Raw genomic sequence first — 19,801 nt, 5'->3', positions numbered from 1 at the left:
TGATTCCAGCTTGTGCTTCATCCAGCCCAGCATTTCACATAATGTACTCTACATGTCAAGCTGAATAAACAGGGTAACAATATACAGCCTTGACGTACTCCTTTGCCAGTTTTGAACCAGTCTGTTGTTCCATGTCCAGTTCTAACTGTTGCTTCTGTTGTTTCATTCAAAGGAGGGCTTTGAGCCTCTGGGTTTTGCTTTGTAAGTGGTCAGTGCCCTTCCAGTTTCCTCTTACAGTTTCTAAGGATTTTGCTTATACTTTGTTTTGAGATCATCTTGAAAGTAATTGAATTCTAGAGTGGATCAGACTTTGGCTTAGTAGCCACTTCAGTTTTGCCCTTTAGTTTCACAGTTGTCTTGTAGTTAGAAATCAGAAGTGATGAGGAAAGCAGACCTTATCTGACCTAAGTCTTACTAAGACTTTCAGGAACACTTAATAATAATACATTTTATTTACTTAACTCAATGTCGCCAAAATATTATCATTTCAACATGTGGCTCTAGCTGCATTTCAGCTACTCAGTAGCTACATGTGGCTGGTGGCCTGCAGCTATATATAAACTCTGATATTTGTACCAGTTTTTCCTTTTCCCCCTGTAGCAAATTGTACAGAATTGGTGGTCATCTTATTCTTAAAAATTTGCTAGTGAAACCTTCTGGGCCTAGAGGGATCTTTTTTGAAGGTTTAAAATTACTAACTTAGTTTATTTTTGTAATTATAAATCTGTTCAGGTTATCTTTCATCTTGGATGACTTTGGGTAATTCCAAGGAATTGGTCCTTTTCACTGAATTGTTGGATTTATGTTGTGTAGAATTGTTTATACTATTCTTTATTAAATCATTTTAATGCTTTCTGTGCATGTAGTGATAATCCTCTCATTCTGTATATTTTGTGTCTCCTTTCTTTTTTTCTTTGTTAATCTTGGTAATTTTTTTTTTTTTTTAATCTTGGTGATTTTAAAGAATTTGATAATTTTAAGAAAATAGCTTTTGGTTTCATTGATTTTTCTCTATTCTTTTGTTTTCAGTTGCATAAGTCTCTGCTCTTTTATTTTATTTTTTTATTTTTTTTTAGTTCTACCACTTTATTGCTACCAACCCATCTCCCTCCACCCTCGTGCACACATGCTCAGTCATGTAACCCCATGGACTGCAGCCCGCCAGGCTCCTCTGTCCATGGACTTTTCCAGGCAAGAATACTGGAGTGGGTTGCCATTTCCTTCTCCAGGTTTCTGCTCTTTTAACATTTCCTTCCTTTTGCTTGACTTGTGTTTATCTTTACTCTTTTTGTAAAGTCTTAAGATGAAAGCTCAAGACTGGGTGGCTTCTAAACAACCGAAATTTATTTCTTAGATTTCTGGAGGCTGGGAAGCTAAGATAGAGGTGCTGACAGATTCAGCGTCTGGAAAGGGCTAGTTTCCTGCTTCATGGCACGGCCTTCTTCTCACTGTGTCCTCTCTGTGTATGTTAGTCACTCAGTCGTATCCAACTCTTTGCGACCCCATGGACTGTAGCTCCCCAGGCTTCTCTGTCCATGGACTTCTCCAGGCAGGAATACTGGAGTGGGTAGCCATTTCCTTCTCCAGGGGATCTTCCTGACCCAGGAATTGAACCCTGATCCCCCACATTGCAGGCAGATTCTTTACTGTCTGAGCCACCAGGGAAGCCCTGTATCTTGTCTGGGATCTTTCAAAATAAGGATGCTAATCCCATTCGTGCGGGCTCTACCCTCATGCCCTAATCACCTCTCAAAGACCCAACTTCAAAATACCCTTATATTTGGTATTATATGAATATTTCAAGGTAAGAATTTGGGGGTAAGGGAAGACAACTATTTAGTCTATAACAACTATAAATTTCCCTTGGAGTACTTCTTATAGCTGCATACCATAATTTTGAGATACTGTATTTTCATTCAGTTCAAAGTATTTCCTAATTTCCCTTAACTTCCTGTTTGACCCTTTTAACCTAATATCATTGTATTTGGAGTTTCTTATAGATAGCATATAGTTAGGCTATTTTCCCCCATTCTGACAATCTTTGTCTTCTAATTGATGTGTTAAGAGAGTTCACATTTACTATAATTGTTGATATATTTGAATTTAGTTCAACCATTTTATTATTTGAAAACTTTTAAATCAGTTACATCACTCAACTTATAATGTATTTGTTCTTATAATAGAAGAAATATATGACCTAGAAGATACAGAAAATATAAACTGAAAAGAACATTTATTCTGAAGTACAGATATAGACACTGTTTATGTTCAAATATTAAAAGCTAAAAATTTTTGCTTTTCAGGTTTGTCATTATGCTACATATAATCATATAACCTACTTTTTTACTACTCACTAATATTTTAGAGCCTTTCCCCTTATTATTAACCAAAATATTATAATAGATCATTCTTTCTCAGTTGAGATAAAATGCACATAACAAGTTAACCACTTAAAGTGAACAGTTCATTGGCATCTAGTAAATTCACAGAATTGTGCAACCATCATCTATTTAGTTCCAACACATTTTTATCACCCTAAAAGGAAACTCCATACCTGTTAAATGTTCATAAAACTCCTGATGTCCACTAATGTACTTTTTTTTCTCTGTGGGTTGATAATTCTTTTTGTTGTGTTGGGGCAAGGTACATAAATAGTGATCAAACAATAAACTATATTAAACAGCCATCTTGAAAACAGAATCTGGGCTGCTTACTAAGAAAGAGTAACCATAACTTATTTGGTTCATTTATAGTTAAATATTCTTTTTTTATTGAAGATGGATAGTATAGTTATAGCATGAATAGCACAATAGCACTGTGACCTTAGGAAATTATTTTATCTTTCAATGACTCTGTTTCTTCACCTAAAGATAGGAGAAACAGTACTTACCTCATAGGATTTTGAGGGAATTTGGTGAGTTAATGCATGTAAAAGCTTTTAGAACAGCACCTGGCATGGTAAGCAATGTGTAGGTGTTAGATGCCGCTGCTCTTCTGCTGCTGCTTTCTTCAATGGAACTATATTGTGATACCTTATTCAGTAATCCTTGTCAACTCTTGTATGAACTCTCTTAGTAAATGCTGATTCCTTAAGTTTTTTCCATCTCAGGTATCTCAGTGATCTCTTGCCCTAGTGGCATCTTCAGGGTGAGTCTCAGGTCATAAATCAAGTAAGTTAAACACTTCTGTGGAGTACCCAAGGCAGAAGATTATATAGCTTAATGTGCACTGAAAATTATGCAGGAAATTAAATTTTACGAGAGCAGAAACCAGCTGCAGAATCCTCTGTGGGAACCAGTACTGGAGTCAAAAAACCAGAACCATAGTTAACAAAATGCTGGAGACTCAGTGTGGACAGCCCTGAGAGATGAAGATTCTAGGAGTGTCTTCTCACTTTTGTGAGTTTTATGTCAAGAATCTCTCCTGGGTTTTCCCAGTGAATACTGGAGGAAGAATCCCCTAAATCTTCTGGCAGGTGAAAGGGGAAAGTAACTGTTTTTAAATTACCCAGAATATTGTGTTTTTCTTAAGTCCTGCCCTCAGGAGAAATTATTTTACCAGTCTTACCTACTATGGGTTTATCAGAGCCTGACTGAGCTGGGGAAAGGGAAACACCCCGCTCCAGTCCGCTTAGCCTTCCTGTCCCATAAATAGGGAAGAAAACTGAGAAACGCTGATGGGAGTTCACAGTTCAGGGGCACAGGCTCACCAAAAGACTGAGGCCTATCATAGGACTGCAGAATGCTTCCCATCCCACTACAACTAAAAGGCTCTTTTCAGCAGTTCCTTTACATAGTATATCATGTACACCTTTCAACAGAAAAGTAAAACAGCAGACAAAGTTCGAAGAGACTGAACAAGCGTCAGAGTCAAACATGACAGGAGTGTTACAATGATCAGACTAGTAAATCTGGGATTGATATGTTAAATACTTTAACATATTTAATATGTTAATATTTAATATATTAAATACCTTCCAGTGAGTATTCAGGACTGATTTCCTTTAGGATAGATTGGTTTGATCTGGAATGAAAAAAGTAGACAATATGAAAGAACAAATGGATGATGTCAGCAAGAAGAAAGCAAAACAAAAAGCCAGACATCAAAAACTGTAACAAATGAAGAATGCCTTTGATGGGCTCTTTACTAGACTGGATCTGGTGAGGAAGGAATTTCTGAGCTTGAGGATATATCGGTAGAAACTTACAAAACTAAAAAGCAAAGAGAAAAAAAGACTGGGGGAAAAAATGGAAAAGAATACACAGGAACTGTGGGACAACTACACAAGATGTAACAAATGCATAATTGGAATACTGGAAAGAGAAAAAAGGAACAGAAGAAATATTTAAAGCAATAATGACTGAGAGTTTTCCTAAATTAATATCAGACACCAAACCACAGATCTAGGAACCTAAGTGAACCAGATAGAGAAACAAAGATAAAGTATATAATGACTTCTCAGAAATCAGGCAAGGAAGAAGACTGTGAAATGAAATATTGAAAGGGTGAAAAAAACTCTCCCAAAGTAGGATTCTGTGCTCTGGAAACTTATCCTTCAAAAGTTAAGGAGAAATAATTTCTCAGACAAACCAAAATTAAGGGAATTTGTTGCCAGTAGTCCTCCCTACCAACCTAGAGAGCGTATTAAAAAGCAGAGACATCACTTTGCCGACAAAGGTCTATATAAGTCAAAGCTATAGTTTTCCAGTACTTAGATACAAATGTGAGAGTTGGACCATACAGAAAGCTGAGCACTGAAGAATTGATGCCTTCAAACTGTGGTGTTGGAGAAGACCCTTGAGAGTCTCTTGGACAGCAAGGAAATCAAACTAATCAGTCCTAAAGGAAATCAGTCCTGAATACTCATTGGAAGGACTGATGCTGAAGCTGAAGCTCCAATACTTTGGCCACTTGATGCAAACAGCAGCCGAGTCATTGGAAAGACCCTGATACTAGGAAAGATTGAAGGTGAAAGGAGAAGGGGGCAGCAGAGAACGATCTGTTTAGATAGCATCACCAACTCAGTGGATATGAATTTGAGCAAACTCTGGGAGATAGTGAAGGACAAGGGAAGCCTGGTGTGCTGCAAATTCATAGTGTTGCAGAAAGTTAGACATGGCTTAGTGACTGAACAAAAAAAAAAAAACACAACACATCCTCCCTTGCACAAAATGTGAAAGTTCTTCTGAGAGAGGGAAAACTCAGATCTATACAAAGAAAGTGCACTGGAGAATGAGTATGTGAAGGTAGAATTAAAAGTTTTGTTTTTATTATTCTTAATTGATCTAACAACAATTTGTTCAAAATAATAGTAACAGTGTAATCAATTATGTATGCTTGTGTTCGGTTACATGTGCCTGTGGTGTGGATCTGTGTGTGTATACCTACATATGTGCAAATGAATAAGGGAAATGAATGACAGCAATGATACAAGGGACTGGAGGGAGAAATCAGGAGTATTTTGCTAATATATGATACTTGGACTACTCATGAAAAGATGTGTGTCATTTGTGATTTCGCTTGAATTATTGTAAATATACATTGCAAACTGACAATCTCATTTGAAAAAAAAAATAGCTAATTTTTATACTAGGAAAGGAGAGAAACTGTAATTGTGTAAAATGCTCAATTAAAACCTAGAAGACAGAGATAGGGTAGAAAATTAAAACCTAAAAGATATAGGGTAGAAGGCAAAAAATCGGAACAAAGAACAAGAGCAACAAATAGAAAACAGTAACAAATGCCGTAGATACTAATCCAGCTATATCAGTCACCGCTTTCAAACCTCAGTAGTCTACATACCCAAATGAAAAGAAAGAGATTGTCAGAATGGATCACAAAACAAGACCCTAACTCTGCGTTGCTTTCAAGAAACTTAACTTCAAATATGAGTGTATTTATACATTAAGAATAAAGGGATGGAGAAAGATGTACTATACTGACACTAGTTCAAAGAAAGCAGGAATAGCTGTATTCACTCCAAGCAGACTTCAGACCAACGAAAGTCATCGGAGATAAAGAGGGAGATAGTATGCAATGACAAAGGGGAGTATTCAGTATTTTTTTGATATAATTTATTTATTTTATTATTTTTGGTTGCGCTGGGTCTTAGTTGCTATATGCAGGCTTTCTCAAGTTGTGGAGAGTGAGGGCTACTCTCTGGTTGCGGTGTGTGGGCTTTTCATTGTGGTGGCTTCTCTTGTTGGGAAGCACAGGGTCCAGGTTCATGGGCTTCAGTAATTGGGGCACACAGGCTCCGTAGTGGTGGCTTGCTGGCTCTGGGACACTCAGGCTTCAGCAGTTGTGGTGCAGGGACTCAGTAGTTGTGCATGGATAATAATTCTTAATTTGTGTGCACCTGACAACAGACTGTCAGACTCTGTGAGGTGAAAGTGATAGAACTACAGGGAGAAATAGACGAATCTACCATCTTAGCTGGGGGTTTCAATACTTCTCTACCAGAAATGGACAGACCCAGCAGGCAGAAAGCCATTAAGGACATAGTTGAACTTAAGAACACCAACAATCTGCTGGATATAATTGACATATGCAACTGCTGAACAGAAGGTGAATGCACATTATTCTTAGGCTCACATGAAACTTTTGCCAAGGTAAACCACATTCTGGGCCATAAAACACCTTAACAAATTTAAAAGAATAGAAATTATACAATGTATCCTCTCAGGCTACAATGGAATTAAACTAGAAAGCAGCAACAGAAAGCTAGTGGGAAAATCCCCACACTTCTAACTGACACATGGATCAAAGAAGAAATCTAAATACTTTGAACTAAATGAAGATGAAAATAACACCTATCAAAATTGTGAAAAGCAGTTTGTTGTACTTTAAGCAGTACTTAAAGTGAAATTTACAGCACTGAATACATATATTAGAAAAAGAAAAACCTAAAATCTATAATAATCTAAGCTTTCATTCTAGGAAACTAAAAAAATAAGAGCAAATTCAATCAGAAGTAAAATGTAAATTAGAGCAAAAAATCAATAGAGAAAATCAACAAAACCCAAAACAGTTTTTTTTGAAAAGATTAAGTCAGGAACCTCTGGCCAGGCTAAGAAAGAAAAGGAAGAGAACACAAATTACTAAAGTCAGAAATGAAAGAGAGAGCATCACTACAGATCCCACAGACATTTAAAGGATGATAAAGGAATATTAATGAGCAACTCATGTTGGTAACAAACATATGTAATGCCCACAGATTTGATAGATTGATTTAGATGTAATAGATCAATTTCTCGACGCGTACAAGCTACCAGAGTCACACAAGAAGAAATAAACCATCGGTATTGGCCGTTTCTATAGAGAAAGTGAACCAATAGTTACTAACCTTAGAAAATAGAGAGCACCAGGCCTAGATGAGTTCACTAGTGAATTCTACCAGACATCTAAAGAAGAAATTATCCTACTACTCTGGGATCTCCTCCAGAAGAATGAAGCAGAAAGAACACTTCCCGACTCATTCAAGAGGCCAGCATTATCCTAATGCCAAACCAGTTACAAGGAAAGAAAATCATAGACCATTATCTCTCATGAATATAGATGTAAAAGTCATCAACGAAATATTAGCATATCAAAGCCAACAATGCATAAAAAGAATAATGGCACTACGTCCAAATGAAATTTATCCCAGATATTCAAGGCTGGTTCAGCATTCAAAAAATCAATTAATATGATTAACTATATCAACAGAATAAGAGGAAAAGTCAATATGTTCATATCAATAGATACAGAAAAGGCATTTGCTAAAATTCAGTACCTATTTGTGATTGAACTCTCAGCAAACTAGGAAGAGAGGAGGGGCTGTCTCTCTGCTTGATTTAGAATATTTACAAAACTAAAATATTCTTACCATATTTACAGCAGTTTTATTCATAATTGCCAAAACTTGGGAGCAGTCAAAATGTCCTTCAGTAGGTGAATGGATAAATAAACTTTGGTACATCTAGACAGTGCAATACCATCCAGCACAAAAAAGAAATGAGTCTTCAGTTCTTGAAAAGATACAGAAGAACCTTAAGTGCATATTACTAAATGAAAAAACTGGTCTGAAAAGGTACAATTCCAACTACATTAGCATACTAGAAAAGGCACAACTGTGGAAACAGTGGTTGCCAATGGCTAGGTGAGGGAGGGATGAATAGGCAGAGCACAGAGGGCAGTGAAACTATTCTATGTGATATAATGATAGAGACATGTCATACATTTATCAAAACCCACAGAATGTGCAACACCAAGAGTGAACCCTAGCTATGGACTTCAGACGATAATAATGCATCTGTGTAGGTTCATCAGTTGTAACAGACACATCACTTCATGGGATGTTGATGGTAAAAGAGTGTATGTGTACGTGGAGCAGAGAGTATATTATCTTCTCACTTTTGTGGTGAACCTGCATCTACTTTTAAAAATAATAAAATCTGTTAAAAATGCTTCTTTCAATAATAGTAATAATAAACATTAGGAAATAATAATATTCTAGGTCAAATGGTGTCTGAAGGGGCTTCCCTAGAGACACAGTAATTTAACTAAAAAGATTCAGATTGGTGACAGCGTATCACATTTCCAGATTGTAGTAAATAAGTATAAACTATGGTTGAGCTTGACTAATGCAGTTTGACATGAATTGAAGGTTCTGTGTGTGCAAAGAGTGGGAGATAGATTGAAGGTGATGGTTGTCTGAAAGAGATGATAGCAGACTGTTGTGGTCCAGACTGAAAGGCCCAATGTGCTGTACGTCAGTTGCGAGACAGTAGTGAGGGTGGCTCCCTCTCTAGGACTAGGAAGTCTTGTTGGCCTTGAGTAAGTCCTAAGACCCCAAGTTTGTGGTTGCTGCTACTTCAGTCTCGAGATGATAATCATTTTTTCTCTCAAAGCTCTGTGCCCAGATTCAAGCCAGGAAAATATTTTGGCCTATTAAGGGGCTGGAGTGGAAATGAAGAGGAAGGGGTACTTAGGAACAACAAAAAGTTAATGCAAAATGATAGTTTAAATGCCAGTTTAATTCTGTGTGTTTCATGCCAGTTGCATATGTTTGGCTGTTAATGTGCTATATTGATTCCCTTTGTAGTTTTGATTATACTTTGAGATTTAAATTAGTAATTTAAGTTGCTTAAATGTATTTTCAGGCTGTATTGGTTTTCTGCAGTTGCACTATCATGCATTCAGTTATATTCAGTTCAGTTCAGTCACTCAGTCATGTCCGACTCTTTGCCACCCCATGAACTGCAGCACGCCAGACCTCCCTGTCCGTCACCAACTCCTGGAGTCTACTCAAACCCATGTCCATCGAGTCGGTGATGCCATCCAGCCATCTCATCCTCTGTCGTCCCCTTCTCCTCTTGCCCCCAATCCCTCCCAGCATCAGGGTCTTTTCCAGTGAGTCAACTCTTCACATAAGGTGGCCAAAGTACTGGAGTTTCAGCTTCAACATCAGTCCTTCCGATGAACACCCAGGGCTGAGCTCCTTTAGGATGGACTGTTTGGATCTCCTTCCAGACCAAGGGACTCTCAAGAGTCTTCTCCAACACCATAGTTCAAAAGCATCAAATTTTCGGTGCTCATCTTTCTTCACAGTCCAACTCTCACATCCATACATGACCACTGGATAAACCATAACCTTGACCAGATGGACCTTTGTTGGCAAAGTAATGTCTCTGCTTTTTAATGTGCTATCTAGGTTGGTCATAACTTTCCTTCCAAGGAGTAAGCATCTTTTAATTTCATGGCTGCAATCACCATCTGCAGTGATTTTGGAGCCCGGAAAAATAAAGTCTGACACTGTTTCCACTGTTTCCCCATCTATTTCCCATGAAGTGACGGGACCAGATGCCATGATCTTAGTTTTCTGAATGTTAAGCTTTAAGCCAACTTTTTCACTCTCCTCTTTCACTTTCATCAAGAGGCTTTTTAGTTCCTCTTCACTTTCTGCCATAAGGGTGGTGTCATCTACATATCTGAGGTTATTGATATTTCTCCCAGCAATCTTGATTCCAGCTTGTGCTTCTTGCAGCCCAGTGTTTCTCAGTTATATTAGTGGGCTATAACAGTTTAAATTATTAGAATGTTAATATTTTCATCTTTTTTGCCAGGAATAGTTGTGTCCCTGAGTGCTATCTCTTTACTGGCTGGTGGAACACTCAAAGCTGACTGGGGAGGGGAGGAGGGGGAGGTAGGGAGGAAGTGCTTCATGTTGTTATGGAAAAGCACTAGTCCAGGAGTTAAAAAATCTGACCTCTGGTTTTGATGCTGCCATGTAATATATTACTGATTGACCCTGAGCTACTGATTCAAAGTTACTAGACCTCAGGGTTTTGTTTGTTCTAATTGTGGTGAAATAAATACACATAACAATTTACCATCTTAACCATTTTTAAGTATTCAGGTCAGTGGCTTTCACATTGTTGTACAACCGTCAGCACCATCTAGCTCCAGAACTCTTGCAAAAGTGAAACTCTTAGACCTATTAAATATTAACTCCTCTTTTCCTTCTCCCTCCAGCCCCTGACAACTACCCTTCTATTTCCTGTCTCTAGGTACCTCATATAAGTGGTATCACAGTTTTTGTCCTTTTGTGACTGGCTATTTATTTCAGTTCATCTTAAAGGTTCATCCAAGTTTTAATGTGGTTCAGAATTTCCCAGTTTTATAAGGCTGAATAATATTCCATTGTATGTATATTCCTCATGTTAAAATCATTTATCTATTGATGTATACACTTGGATTGCTTCTCCCTTTTGGTATTATGAATAATGCTGCTATGAAAACAGGTATACAAATCCCTCTTTGAAACTCTGCCTTTAGTTCTTTTGGGTATATACCTAGAAGTGAGGGTTGCTGGACCATGTGGCAAAAATTTTTAATTTTTTGAGGAAATGCCATACTGTTTTCCGTAGTGGCTATACCATTCTACTCTCCCCAGGGTATAAGAGTTGGCAGTTTCTCCACATCCTTGTCCAGGCTTACTATTTTCTGTTTTTGTTATTTTTTTTTTTTTGACAGTAGCCATCCTAGTGAGTATGAGATAGTATCGTATTATAGTTGTAATTTGTAGTTCTCTAATGATGAATAACACTGATCATCTTTGCCTCTGCTTTTAGGTCCTTCAGTTTGTCTGTTCAAAAGTCCTTTTGCACATTTTACCCCCCAGCATGAATACTTTTATATAACTGAGGGAAAATAAGTCACATATTTTGAAGATGAATCCTTTGAGAAGATTAGTTAGTAAGTTTTTAAAAGATTTCTGTAGTCAGTTGACTATTCCATTCACATTAAAATATAATTGAAAAGGTGTTTTTTTTTTTTTTTTTTTAATATACATAATTTCTGTGGTAAGGTAGATGTCCTGGGTGACCCATTCAAGGAAGTTGACTTAGTCCAACTTAATGAAGCCTATATCCTTCAGGTACTGTTGGAAACAGCATATTAAGCCTGTATTTTTGGATCAGACAATGCAGGTTTGAGCAGACGCAGCAAGAGCAAGAACCCTGGCCTGATCTTCCTGGATGGCTCCAGTAGAGCTGCTGGTGACCCATCTTTCTATCTCAGATGCGATCAGGCAAAAGGCCCTTTGCCCATCTTAAACTCAGGTTATGAGTTTTATTTTGTAGGAGTTCTTTATATATTGGATTGGCCAGTGTTTAAAGTAGTTCTGTAAGATGTTAACAGAAAAACCCAAACCAGTTTTTTGGCTAACCCAGTATTTTGGGTATTTGCCCATTATCAGATATTGATTTGTAAGTATTTTCTTCATTCCATGGTTTCCCTTTGCACTCTATTGATTGTGTCATTTGATCCACAAACATTTTAATTGTTTTTTCCCTGGATCATTGTTTATTTTTAATGAAACAAAGGTGAATATTTTTACTGATAAAAGGCACAATTCACAAAGAAGATAGACATCATAAAACATTAGACAACTAACAACAAAGAAATAGAGATATATAAAGCAAAATAAGATGAAATATAAGGGGAAAATACATATATATAATCATAGTGAGACATGTTAACATTTCTCTGAGAATATTTTATCAAGTGCAGAAAAGAATAGGAGCATCTTGAATGATGTCATTAATAATTAAATATAGTAGATCTCTATTTATATTAGTTTTTATTAATCTTATGTCCTACACACATGTATTTAAAATTTTGTGTCCCATACATCATTACTAGATGTCCATAGGACATTTAGATAAACTTGCAAAAAGATAAAACATTACTAAATTTCAAAAAAGTAGGAATTTTTTTTGTGAGTCAGTTATTCATATACACATATATTATTTTAAAATTGTTTTCCTTTATGGATTATTATAAGATATTGACTGTAGTTCCCTGTCCTTTACAATAACCTTTGTTGCTTGTTGCATATCTATTTTTTTAAATTAGAAATCTGGCATTCTATTTATACTAAGTCAAACAAGTGGAATCAAAATGTCTTAAAATTTTTTAGTTAGGCAAAAATTCATAAGTTTTCTAAAATACATATACATATTATTTATATATATGTATACAAGAGCTTTTCTACTATGCCTGATAAAGACTTGAGAAATAACATAAAAAAAAAGAGATGGAGAAATTGGAAAACATAAACTAAATGAAGTGGGAGCATTGAATATGAGATAGAAAAGTGAAACAAACTAGATAAAAAAGTAAAAGTTTCTCATGTAGTCCAGTTGTTTTTAAACATGGCTTCTCATTAGGAACATATCTGGAACTCTGGCGAAAAAAAAAAAGCAATACCTGGACATTTGTGTTTTTCAAAAAATTCCAAGATAATTCTGATATGCATGTGGATTTTAAAAAGTAATTCCAGAGTTTTCTATTAAATGGTAGTTTTGATAATATAGAATTCTATTATTTTTCTGCTGACCAATCATGATACAATGGTATTGTGAGTAATAGTTACATAATTGCAATAGTGAAAGGTGTTTATCAGTTTTCACAGTCAATAGCCAGACAAAAAATAAAAGATAATTACAATTGCAAGTCACAATGATAACATGATTAACCTAACAATATAAAATAATTACGTATAGTTTGGGGGGTCAAGCAGAGTGATGTGGTAAGTGGAAGTGCATACATCCACCTGCATACATCTGCTCAGCCTGTCTGTGTCTTTTGGTTGGTGCATTTAATCCATTTATATTTAAGGTAATTATCAATATGTATGATCCTATTATCATTTTCTTAATTGTTTTGGGTTTATTTTCTGTAGGTGGGTCTTTTCCTCTTGTTTCCTGCCTAGAGAAGTTCCTTTAGCATTTGTTCTAAAACTGGTTTGGTGGTGCTAAGTTCTCTTAACTTTTGCTTGTCTAGAAAGCTTTTGATTTCTTCATCAAATCTGAAGGAGAGTCTTGCTCCATAGAGTGTTCTTGGTTGTAGGTTCTTTCCTTTCACCGCTTTTAATATATCATGCCATTCCCTTCTGGCTTATAGAGTTTCTGTTGAGAAATGGGCTGATAGCCTGAAGGGAGTTCCCTTGAATGTTATTTGTTGTTTTCCCTTGTTGCTTTTAATATTTTTTAGGGCTTCCCTGGTGGCTCAGATGTAAAGAATCTGTCTGCAGTGTGGGAGACCTGAGTTTGATCCCTGGGTTGGGAAGATCCCCCGGAGGAGGGCATGGCAACCCACTCTAGTATTCTTGCCTGGAGAATCCCCATGGACAGAGGAGCCTCACGGGCCACAGTCCTTGGGGTAGCAAAGAGTTAGACACGACTGAGTGACTTAAGCACAGCCGTGTCTTTAATTTTTGTTAGTTTGATTATGGTGTGTCTCAGTGTGTTCCGTCTTTGGTTTATCCTGCCTGAGACTCTGCTTCCTGGACATGGTTGAATATTTCCTTTCCCATGTTTGGGAAGTTTTCAGCTATTATCTCTTCAAATACTTTCTCAGGTCCTTTTTCTTTCTCATCTCTTTCTGGGACCCCTACAGTGTGAAGGTTGGTGTGTTTAATGTAGTCCCAGAGGTCTCTCAGGTTGTCTTCATTTCTTTTCATTCTTTTTTCTTGTTCAGTTCTGCAGCAGTAATTTCCAGGAAAACAGACTCCAGTCTTACAGGGCACAAACAAATACTTATGTACATCAAGACTCAGAGGAAAGGAGTGACCCCCCCCACAGGAGACTAAACCAAAGCTACCTGCTAGTGTTGGAGGGTTTCCTGTGGAGGAGGTGTGGATTGGCAGGGGCTCACCACAGGAATGGGGCACCAGCCTGGAAGGTCCCCCTTGGAGGTTGCCATCAACCAGAGGGTTGGGTCGCCTCAGACGGAAAAATACCAGGGAGGGAGCCCAACCCCACTCATCAGCAGATAGTTGGATTAAAGCTTTACTGAGCAAGGCCCTGCCCACCAGAGCAAGACCCAGTTTTTCTCACCACCAGTCCCTCCCATCAGGAAGCTTATACAAGCGTCTTAGCCTCCTCCATCAGAGGGCAGACAGATGAAGCAAGAAGAACCACAGTCCCACAGTGACTAAAACAAAAACCACATTACAAAAAGTCAATCAGCATGTTAAAGCAGAAGGTTATGTCTCAGATGAAGGGACAAGATAAAACCCCAGAAAAACAACTGAATGAAGTGGAGATAGGCAACCTTCTAGAAAAAGAATTCAGAATAATGATAGTGAAAATGATTCTGGATCTTGGATAAAGAATGGAGGCAAAGATTGAGAAGATGCAAGAAATGTTTACCAAAGACCTAAAAGAAATAAAGAACAAACAGATGAATAATATGCTAGAAGGATCCGTAGCAGAATAACTGAGGCAGAAGAATGGATAAATGACCTGAAGGATAAACGTTTTAATTTTGATGTAGTCCAATTTATCTTTTTTCTTTGGTGCTTTTGGAGTCAAATCCAAGAAATTATTTCCAGATCCAGTGTCATGACTCTTTTCTTCTAAGAGGTTCATGTCTAGATCTTTGATCCATTTAATTTTTGTATATGGTATAAGGTAAGGATCCAGATTAATCATTTTGCATGTTTTCCTACCACCATTTGTTGAAAATATTTCCCTTTGCCATTGAATGCTTAGTATTCTTGTAAAAAATCATTTGACCTTAAATGTGAGGGTTTATTTTTGAGCTCTTCATTCTCTTCCATGATCCATATGTGTATTTGTAAATACTACACTATTTGGATTACTATTGTTTTGTTGTAATAAGATTTGAAATCAAGAAGTGTGATACTGCCATTCTTCTTTTTCAACATTGTTTGACTCTTAGTGATGCTGAGATCAATGAAAGGGTTCAAGTGGTAACAGCCTGATCCCTGCAAAGGTCCTCCCCATCAACCAACGTTTTGCCTAATGTTTTGTTCATTGATTAGCCTGAATAATTTCAAATAGGGATTAGAGAGTGGCAATTTTGCCCCACATTTATTAGCTGGAGTAGTTCTGGGGAGAGGAAACTTTTCTTTATCAACAATGATTTATTTTCCTGAAATTCAGTTCTACAAATAAGGTTAGATTAAATGCTTAATTCCTTACCTTTAATTGCAGTTCTTTAAGAGTAAGCGTTTATTGCTTTATTTACTTTGGTGAAACTAATGAATGAGGAGCATTGAAGATTATATATCCTTTCTATAGGTATCATAAACTTTTTATAGGTATCATAAACTCTTAGATTTTATAAAAGAAATCTGTTTTACTGTTATTGTTAGAGTCCTCTACTACAGTTAGATGTCACCAATCATCAGACATTATTCTTATCATTGACTCTGTCTTCCAACAAAGTAACACAGTAAACATTTTTTTTAATGTCACTTACAGTGCTAGTATTTCTGCATAAATAATTAAAAAAAATTTTTTTTATATTTATTGAGCACTCCTACCCTGTGTCAGTCACCATCCTGGGAAATTGACACAGAGGTCTCCCTTCTATTCTGTCTCTTTCAGTTAATCTGTTGCTCCTCCTATAGGTGCTCATTTTTATTTATTCATTTATGGATTGTCCATTTAGAGTTTTGTTTTGCAGATACATCTGCTGAGATGTATGTAAATATGTCCCTTATCTTACAGAGAAGTGTTATAACTATAGATACTGATCTACATCTTACTTTTTTTTCACTTAATTATATTCTAGAGATTAGTGTAGAAATCTTCATTCCTTTTTATGGCTGTGGTGTATTCTCTTTGGTAGATATGTCTTCATTTTTCTAGCTTAGTCTCCATTGATGGACATCTGAGTTATTTAAAACATCTTCAAATATAAAATAAAAATCCTTTGGAGACATAATATTGGCACACATTATTGTTTTACATGCCTTGAAAAAGTACGTATAGGTTGGATTGATTAAAAAATTTCTTGCTGTTACATATATTAATAATGTACTATTAATTTTTCTCTAGCTTCTTCCCCATTTCTCTTCTCTTTTTCACATTCCTGATAGTATCAGAAATGGGTATTCCCTCCTGTTTGCCTAGTCTCATGCATTCTTTCCATTCAGGCTTCTGTCCCTCCTACTCCACCAAAACTGCTGCTCTTTCCAAAATCACCAGTGACCTCCATGATGCTACATCCAGTGCTTTGTTCTCAGTTCTCAACTTCCGTGATTTGTCAGCTCCACTGGGTCCCATTAATCATTCTGTTCTCCTTCATCTATTTCCGTCACTAGGCTTCTCGAGTACTGTATACCCCTGGTTTTCCTTTATTCTTTGGTTTCCTCCTTCTCTTTCTTTTTTCTGACTTCCTGAATTCACTTTTCTTTCCTTTTGTTATCAGCTGGTGGTAGGCCTACTTCAGGGGAGGGTAGTTGTACAAGAAGAGAAGACTGGTAGGAAGGGGTGGAAATCTGTGCTTCTAGGAGTTGAGGCTGGGGGTGGGAGCAGAGGAGGGCATCTGGGTTCAGAGATCACGTGAAATGAGCCTGGAGTCTGACAAAAGCATACTGATTGACGTGTGGTGAGAGTGGCACCCCAGGGGAACTGGGGGACGCCAGCTGTGAGAGCGGACGGGGTCAGCAGCGTCTGTAAGCGCGGGTTCCTGCTGAAGGAGTCAGAAGAGGCTCTGGGGAAGGGGGCTCAATTTTGGATTGGCTGCTGTTTCTGAGGTAGGGCTAGAGAGGAGGATTAGTTAGGCTGTGGGTGATGTGGGGAAGGGCAGTTTGGCAGTTGGTTAGCCTTAGTGATAATAGATGGCTGTAACATCTGGGGGCGTCATTGGTAAGAAAGCAGTAGCCACTGAAAGAGTCAGTATAAGATTTTACAGCTGCTGAATGACCTTGCGAGAAATAGTGTCTCCTGTTACCTTTGTATCTACCTTTCTCTGTGTCTATCCTCCAAGCCCAATTAATGGCAAATTTCCCCCCATTCTGAGCCAGTTTTTATCTTTTGTCTCAGACCTGTTTATGTTTTTACTCTTCATTTCGTGGCACTGATTTTTACTCGGTTTGGGAAGTAGGAATCCTTATTTCCTAAGACCTAAAGTAAATAAATAAGAGATTAAATGACGACTAAAACCTGCTCTCGCCCCTCTACTGCCATGTTACAGCAGAAGCTTGTGATTATTAAATAGGGCGTGATTTGAAAAAACTGTGAAAATGAATCGTCTCTTTGTTGTTGCCACGTCTGCTTTTCTTTCTGAGCCTCTCTCCCTATTCTGGGCACTGAATACCCCTTACTGTCTCGTCTCATCCAGGCTTCCAGTGCTCTGTCCTGGGCTTTTCTTTCTTCTCCCCTTTGTGCACTTAGGCCTGTTGGCTAATCTGATGATGAGGTTAATGTAGCTTAATATGTTCCTTATTGAGGTGTTTTCATTTTAAAAGGAAATTCCTTATCTCACACCAGTCAGAATGGCCATGATCAAAAAATCTACAAATAATAAATGCTGGAGAGGATGTGGGGAAAGGGAACCCTCTTGCACTGTTGATGGGAATATAAATTGATACAGCCACTATGGAGAACAGTATGGAGATTCCTCAAAAAACTAGGAATAAAACTACCATGTGATCCAACAATCACACTTCTGGGCATATACCCTGAGAAAGCCATAATTGAAACAGACACATGTACCCCAGTGTTCACTGCAGCAGTATTTGAAGTAGTAAGGACATGGAAGCAACTCAGATGTCCATCAACAGATGAATGGATAAAGAAGCTGTGATATGTATATACAATGGAATATTGCTCAACCGTAAAAAGGAATGCATTTGACTCAGTGCTAATGAAGTGGATGAACCTATAGCCTATTACAAAGAGTGAAGTAAGTCAGAAAGAGAAAAACAAATATTGTATATTAATGCATGTATGTGGATCTAGAAAGATGGTGCTGAAAGGTTACTGTTACGAGCTGTGAAGGATGCCGGGATTCTTGGCCTCCGGAGGAGAGGAATTCGACCTGGAGCCAAGTGACGAGGCTTAATCACTCAGAGCTTTGTGTATAGCAAAGTTTTATTAAAGTATAAAAGAGATAGTGAAGGTTTCTGACATAGACATCTGAAGGGGACAGAAGAGTGCCCCCTTGCTAGTTTTTAACAAGGAGTTATTGCCTTCTAGCAAGCTGCTAGTTAGAGGAAGGAAACACCTCAGAACTGACCGAGTGGCACCAGACCCCTCACCCACAGCATGCGTTTTGAGGTAGCGCTGGCACAAGGTGAGTCATCCCCGGCCATAAAACAGTTGACATGAATCTTGAAGAAAGGCACATTTTCAAGCAAATACATAGTTCATTAACATAGCTTCAGTTCAGTTCAGTTGCTCAGTTGTGTCCGACTCTTTGTGACCCCATGGACTGCAGAACACCAGGCCTCCCTGTCCATCACCAACTCCTGGAGCTTGCTCAAACTCATGTCCATTGAGTCTGTGATGCCATCCAACTGTCTCATCCTCTGTCGTCCCCTTCTCCTCCCTTAAGGAAGATTATTTCCATGAGAAAAACGCACTGGTTAGCTCAAGATTTGAGATGAAGTTAAGTTCAGGTGGCAGAGAAGGCAATGGCACCCCACTCCAGTACCCTTGCCTGGAAAATCCCATGGACGGAGGAGCCTGGTAGGCTGCAGTCCATGGGGTCGCGAAGAGTCGGACATGGCTGAGCAACTTCCCTTTCACTTTTCACTTTTATGCATTGGAGAAGGAAATGGCAACCCACTCCAGTGTTCCTGCCTGGAGAATCCCAGGGATGGGGTCGCACAGAGTCGGTCACGACTGAAGTGACTTAGCAGCAGCAGCAGTAGTAGTAGTCAGTTCAGGTGGAACCAGGTGCCTTGACAACACAGGATTAGAAGAGAAAAGAAAAAAAAACCATCTGCCACTTGCAGTTTATTTCCTCCTGCTGCTTGGGGACTGTTAACGAACCTGTTTGCTGGGCATCAGTGGAGATGCGGACACAGAGATCAGACTTAGGGACAAAGGGAAGTGGGAGGAGAGGGTGGGATGAATTGAGAGAGCAGCATGGAAGCAGATACACTACCATATGTAAAATAGATAGCCAGTGGAAATGTGCAGTATGATTCAAGGAACTCAGACTGGGGCTCTGTGATGACCTGGAGAGGTGGGACGGAGGTTCAGGAGGGAGAGCACATATGTATACCTATGGCTGGTTCTTGTTGGTGTGTGGCAGAAACTAACACCATACTGTAAAGCAGTTATCTTCCCATTAAAAGTAAATTTTTAAAAGAAATTCCTGAGAAAATGTGAAACTAAGGGATACATTTTTACTACACACTGTGGCAAGATGGAGGGGAGTGAGGATGGGGAGGGAGGCAGAGTTGAGTAGAGGCAGCCCTGTGGCAGTCACTGCTGTAGACGGTGCCTGGGCCCCAGAAATCAAGAGTGGCCTGTGAGGAATGGATGAGCTG

The 19,801-nt window shown here is 38.2% G+C and overlaps 1 protein-coding gene and 1 pseudogene across 7 annotated transcripts in view; one reads left to right on the top strand and one right to left on the bottom strand.

Annotated features, from left to right (window-relative positions):
- ILRUN (inflammation and lipid regulator with UBA-like and NBR1-like domains) overlaps positions 1 to 19,801 on the top strand; it is a 109,647-nt gene that overhangs the window by 56,547 nt on the left and 33,299 nt on the right. The gene's annotated exons all lie outside the window — the stretch shown is intronic.
- LOC133059016 (small ribosomal subunit protein uS14-like) lies at positions 11,387 to 12,190 on the bottom strand (annotated as a pseudogene).

This window comes from Dama dama, chromosome 7 (assembly GCF_033118175.1).
Source record: "Dama dama isolate Ldn47 chromosome 7, ASM3311817v1, whole genome shotgun sequence".
NCBI lineage: Eukaryota > Metazoa > Chordata > Mammalia > Artiodactyla > Cervidae > Dama > Dama dama.
Note: the sequence above shows the minus strand (reverse complement) of the source record. Positions and strands in the feature narration are given on the sequence as shown.